This window comes from Erpetoichthys calabaricus, chromosome 5 (genome assembly GCF_900747795.2).
Source record: "Erpetoichthys calabaricus chromosome 5, fErpCal1.3, whole genome shotgun sequence".
Classification (NCBI taxonomy): Eukaryota; Metazoa; Chordata; class Cladistia; order Polypteriformes; family Polypteridae; genus Erpetoichthys; species Erpetoichthys calabaricus.
Genome location: NC_041398.2, coordinates 133,851,046 through 133,858,052, shown reverse-complemented (window position 1 = coordinate 133,858,052; position 7,007 = coordinate 133,851,046).

The window sequence follows — 7,007 nt, the reverse complement described above, 5'->3', positions numbered from 1 at the left end:
AGGGCAATCTCAGTTATAGAACACAATCTGGAACCCCTGGAGGTAGGAGACATGGAGAGAATTAAAACAAAACTGAGTGCCATTATGAACAATGCTGCATATCCTTTCTCTGACACACTAACACTGAGGACTTTCATTTAATTAATTACTTAGCAGAAATGTGTCAAGAAATGCTACTGGGGCTTCTTTATACCAACAGCAATATGCCTCCATAATGCCTCACTGTGACTGCAACAGCCAAGTCAGAACTTTTCTTTCTTTTTATTTTTCTTGCTCTATAGTCGTTCTGGTGTGTGGGAATCTATGGAATCTATCTATCTATCTATCTATCTATCTATCTATCTATCTATCTATCTATCTATCTAACACCACCATTTCTGCCACACAGTCCCTCAGGTTCACAAAGGACTGGAAATGGAAAAATCAAAGAACATTATTCTGACTGTGTTTGCAGCTATCACCCAGTGCATAATATGTTAGTTGTTTTTCCCGTTTGATTGCCTCTTCAACTTTTGTTCCAACAGGTTTTCCTTATTGTGGGACTTTCCTGTACAACATACAGATAAAGCCATATTATAAGATGTCTTCTCACATTATAATGCTAAAAGCACCTACTGTCGTTGCCTTGTTTGTCTGTCTGTAAGAAACAGCTCAGCTCCCAGTAGACTGATTTTATTGAAATTTCATACACAAGGAAATTTGTCAGCAAAGCTCCATTTTCATTGACACCCATTTAAAAGCATTTTCAAAATCACCAGAGAAACATTTTCCATGATGATTCATTTTCTATTCCAAGTTTACCCTGAGAGAGGTCATTTCAGCTTGTATACTTTATGTATTTTCCTCTTTTACTTATCTGATAGAGCCAGTTCTGCTGACAGAACAGATTCGCAGTACAGGTTAGAGAAATTCCAACAGAAGTACATATATGGCAGGAAACTCATCATCACATTAGTGGCTTGCTTGAAGAACTGTAACACCAATTTATTTTTCCTGGAAAAGAAACTTACCAGGTAAGTTAAATAATTTTCAAAACTTAAAGAATCAAGCAAGGTAAGCAAAAATCATTTACCTTTAAAAAGAATGAAGGAAGAAAGAATAAACAGTGATCCCTAAGGGTGCATAGCTCAGTTAGCCATTCTGCATATCTTATATATAAACATCTACACGTGGAAGCGTGTGTGTCTGTCTGGCCCAGAAGTGAGAAGTGGAGTTGGGGTAAGGGCTCCACCTCCGAAGAAACCTAAAAACTCGCTTAGCTGCTAATAACACAAGTGAGGCCAGCATGTCAGTAAAACAAAACCTCACAAGAAAGACAAAGTTGCTTAGCCGCTAACACAAGCAATACAGTATCCCTTTAACTTTTCTTTCTAATGCACAAGCGATGCGAGCACATCGGCAAAACAAATTCTCCTAGGACAGAGATGCTCAGAGTAGTTCCTTTGAATTACCTGACATCTCTACATTTAAATTTTTTTCCTGACAATTTCAATAGTTTCTAGGACCCCAGACTTTTTACAGCACAGGCTTACACAGCTAGTAATGAATAAATATGAAGCCAATATTTATATTACATTAAAAACAATCTCACATCTGCATCATCTGAAGATTACAAGGATTCAAAAATTCACTGACACTATACTTTACCAGCAAAGCACTGCAGTGACCTGCTATCCATCATTATCACTGCCATTGCAACCAATTGTTTTAGCTTGGGACTTCAAGATAGATTTCCTTAACTGGGTGCCTCCTTCAAAAATGTTATGTTTAAGAGATACGAGCTACAGTTAGATGTAGTTATTGGTTATGGAGTGCCCAACAGTACAAAAAAGCCATTTTTACATCATTTGAGAATCTTATTGTTATGAAAGCTACTTCAGACAGTGCTACTAGCAAATCCTACTCTATGGGTCTGAAAAATGGACACTGTTGAAAAGTGATTTCCACATGTTTTAATTTTTCCAGATACAGTGTTTGTATTGAATGGTGGGAGTATCTGTGTGGGATCACATTGGAAATGAAACCATCAGGGAGCCATGTGTGAAGCAACCATTAATCAAAGTTAAGATACAAAAACAAACGCTCCACTGATTTGGTCATTTCTGCAGAATGGATAACCACCATATGTCATTCCAAATCCTCTAGGGACCAAGACTGGTGAAGTGGATGATACAGCAAACTGAAAACTTGGATAGCACAGACTGAAGAAGACTTGCAGAACCAGAGACTCATGGTAGTGGATGCAAGACAAGTGGCTATAGATAGAGAAGCCTGGAAAGCAGTAGTGCAAGATGCCAGACTCCCAACAGCATCCACAGCAATGTACTGAATCTGTGGCCAACCACATCCAGACACTTGCTAACAGGGAAAAGAAAAAGACAAGTAGCAAATGTGTATTTAATGTTGCCAAACACGTGTAATTAAATTCTATTATCAATGTTATTCTTGGATAGGACTCATTGTTACAAAAATTTTTAATGAAGAAAAATGTGATATCTCTACCTTGGATTAAGTAAATAAACACAGATGTAAAATGCTAGTTTCAAAGTATGTTAACTATGTCCTCAAACACAATGCATGCATTTTCTAACTTGTTATGGACCGATTCCATCCACTGCTTCATGTCAGACCTTGCAGCTGCAGTCGCCAACCCTTAACTGGACATTTTGCTAGTAAAGCTGGGTATTCAGGAGTCATGGATTGGCTAAGCATTTAATTTAAACTTTATTCAGTATCTAAATTCATGGATTAACATACTTTTGAAAAGTGCTTTATATCCACAGACATACTGTGCAGTAACTGTGAAGATTAGAAAATGCATGATTACAACAACATTCTAGATGTGAAAATAATAATTGTACAATAGATGTCATACATTTGCACCTTGGGGACAGCTTAAAGTCTGTGAAGGTGGCAATTCTTTGCCGATCCGCAAGGTGGCACTGTATACTAAAGCCTCTTTCTCCCTCTATAGATCAGATGATTGATAGCCCTACCACTTCTGACATCACTCCTGGTGTCCATCCCCTTGAACCCACATCTTACTGCCTGGCCTGTACTTAACCAGAACTGTTGCCATCTTGAAGCAGTCACTCTTGAGACTTGCATCTGCCAAGACATTTTGCCCCTCCTAATGCTTTTATACTTTGTGTTTTCTTTCAAGTATATGGGGTTTGCCTGTGGATGCCCTAACTCTTTATGCTTGTTTGTGTTTATTCTTTACAATATATATATCTAAACTGCTTTACATGTATCTTGCATGTTATCTACATAATACTGTATGTCCTACTTGTTCTATAGAACTTATAATACATTTAAAAATATGCTAAATTGAATATTAACTTGTTTTAATTAAGACCTAAACTGCTTCTTCTGAGGTCTGTAGTACAGATTTAAAAGCCCAAATGTTTTTTCTTCATCCTTGGATTGTGCTCATACTCTTTCTATGGTCGTCTTTACAACATGAGTTTTGAATTTTGCCTTGCAAATTTTTAAACCTCATTCAGTCCTCTCCAGAAGGCATGTCCAGCATCTAAACGTCCATCTCTGTTTTAGGCACTGAAGTACTTTCTTATGGTTGTATTGCCACTTGATTGGAATTGTGCACGTCTCTCCTCTGTGGTCTTCAATCAAAAAGTAATAAACGAAAAACACGCCAAACTGCTTTGAGAGCCCATAAACCTGTCTCTGAGTTAAATCCCAAACCACGATTCCTTACCTACTTTATTTTCATGTCAGCAAAGAATTACATTCGGTACTCCACTATAAAGCCACCTATCCTTTCACTTTCTGAAGCCACCATGGGTTTGTAGGGAGTCAAAGCCTGTCCTGACTGCACTTGGTGCAAGTCCATTATAAGGTTCACTTGGACTCTCATGCATACTGAGCAATTTAGAGTCAGTATTTAGCTTATCATACATTTTTGGAGTGTTCAAAGAAACCCAAGTACCTTTACAAATGTTAAATGAGCACAACAATATGTCCACAAGTGCCTTTAAGTACTGATTGTCCTCCTTTTAGTGTAATTACTCCACAACCAAGTCATTCTTTTCACGAACTAATTTTTCATCACTATAGTGTTCAAGTGGGATAAGACACAAGACAACAGGCAAACCCTAAGCCAAACCCCAGTCAGATACACAGTGGCAGTTGTGCTAACCACTGTGCCACTACATCACTCTAAAGCCTGGTTGGTGCATCAACCTGTGAAGCTCACCCTGTCACAGTTAACCCTAATATCTCAGTATCATCCAGTAATTAGTGCCCTTCAAGTTAAACCCTTGCTAATCTCTACCCATTCTTATCCTGAAGTGGATTGGGACCTGGCCTTTGAATGGTTACTGCTATCTTTTGGTTATCTTTAAGCAATGCTTCCTTTCAAACTTAGTTAAACTACTGCAAACAAAATAACAAAATAAAAGAAAAAAATACAAGAAAATATCCATCTCTGTTTTCTGAATTTTGCTATGTGTGTGTGTGTGCTATGTGTGACAAGCCACAATACCAGAAAAGATACACAGACAATACACATTGCATGACTCAACGTGCAGTGTGCACATTCAGCATCAGCATTAACTACCAGGCAGGCAGGTGTTGGCTGGTCAGCACAAGGCCACCAAACTGTTGAAACAACAATCTTCTGTAGTTATTTCCTGAAAATGGAGCATCATACAGCTGACTGCTTTTTCATGAAGTGGAATGAGAACCTGTAGGTTTCCTTGGAGGCTGTTTTTAAAATTTAGCACAATTCTCTTCAGCAGTGTGTGAAAATCAAGATGCTGCATTATACACTGTGAAGGATGCATTCATGATATAGATTGCCTGTATTTTTTTTCTTATTACTGTGTCTGTATTTAAGGGAGCAGATAGTACTGGATGTTTAGTATCACTTTGCTAGCATGCAAAAAAGCTCAAGAAGAAGAACAACAAGCAGGTGCTCCTCATCTATATATATAAAATCCCTATGTGCGTCCAGGTGTCCGTGTGTGGGTGTCTTCTGATGAAGTGCGCATGCGCGGGGCACGGTGCAACTCGCGATACTACTGTCAGAGAAAGTTAGAGGCGTTTTACGGAATACAAACCAGTATTACTGCGAGAGGAAATTAAAGGTACACAATACAGTGACGCATATTACAGCCACATACAAGCCAGTATTACTGTCAGAGGAGATTAAAGGCATATTACCGACGCGCACGCCTGTATTACCACCAGAGAAAATTAAAGGTATATTACGGACGTACAAGCCAGTGGACGTACAAGACGGTATCCTTCAATAAGGGCGCGCACACACATCCTTCAATAAGGGCACGCACAAAAAGGCGAGCCTCAAAAGGGCAACCTCAATTGGGCGCAGCGAATAAAGGCGCGCGTAAATAAAGATCTGCACCTTTGTTGCTCTTCACATATTCCAGAGCCATTTGAACTAAATTATCTACGGACGCCTTTATTCGCCGCGCTCAATTGAGGTCGCACTTTTGAAGCTCACCTTTTTGTACGCGCCCTTATTGAATAGAGCCGTACAAGACAGTATTACTGTCACAGAAAATTAGACACACAATACACGGCGGCAGCCCACGAAGAACGGTCAGCTCAGCAAGTAAACATCAACAAAAGAAAGGCTGAAAGAAAGAAAAATACGGCCAACAAAAAGAATGAGGTCAAAGTCCCTTGCCATTTAATATAGACTGTTCCTACTAATTTTTATGCTCTACTGTTCTAGCGCCCGTTATTGTAACGGGCTAAATGACTAGTTTTAATATAAATGATGACATCCAAGCCCAACTAGCAAACTAGAAAAGTCTGGTTGCGCATGTGCACACTCACCCAAGGGTATAGCAAGAACACAGCCAGGAGCAATTGGTTCAGACCATCCTTTGGAAATAGGCCTGCAACAGCACAAAGATGACTTCACATGCTACTAGATAAGTAACCAAATTTGAGAATGTGATCGAAAACTGGAAAGAATTGATTAAAATGACAAATCTGAGGATTGGTATGGACCTGTTGCTAAGGGAAGGTTTTTTATTTATTTTGCACATCTGGTGTGTCTGTGTGACACTAGCCCTTAGTGCAGAAACACTACTAGTTAAAATGTATTTGGCAGCAAGGTAAAAGGCCTGTCAATTTTAGGATTAAGGTGTCACAGAATTGTAATGTAAATACCTTAACATGCTTGTCCATTAAAGTCAAAAACTCCAAGAACTAGCATGTAAAGGAAAAGTATTGACCTGTTTCTAATTTATTAAAAACACACAGGTAGCTACAAGGTGGGTAGGGCTGTTGATTTCTGTCCAAAGTGATCTCCTCTTGCTTGTGTAGACTTACTCTGTTTTATGCCATTTGATATGGTATTTGTTATAACAGTGTTAATGTTTGTGATACACCATCTGCTGGAATGACAAATACAATGCATTACTACAAATGTTTGTGATGCACCATGGAATTACAGAGATATAGTAATTAGACAGACACACAGACACTTAACCTTTAATTAAGTGACATTTTTACTTGTATGTGCTAATCAAAATGCAACATATGCTTTGAACAGCAGGTAAATAGTTACTAGCCAAGTACCAGTTTAATCCTACAATGTAGTAACAATTAGCTACTAAATGTATTTTAGTAGCTTGCCCATTTGTTCTCCAGAGTTTTTACAACCCATTCCAGTAATCAGATAATGTACAAAAAAAGAGACAGCCACCACTTTAGATGGGTGGGGATGTGATAGTCATTTGCATAGAGAGACAGATGAATTTTTTTTTTTTTAATTAAGAGAATGAAGAATGAATCTTTACAGATTCTCCTCTGATCTTTAATATTGTATAGATTATATGGTACAATAACAATCCACTGGAGAACATACTGGGAAAAAATAGTTTTTTAACATCTCAGTTAAGTACTGTGGGAAGTTTTAATGATCTGCAAAGAAGCTTCCTGCAGCTTAGATGAATCTCACCTCCGCTTGTATTTTCTAGGTCTCAGACAGCTGGTAGAAGAAAATGTGTGCA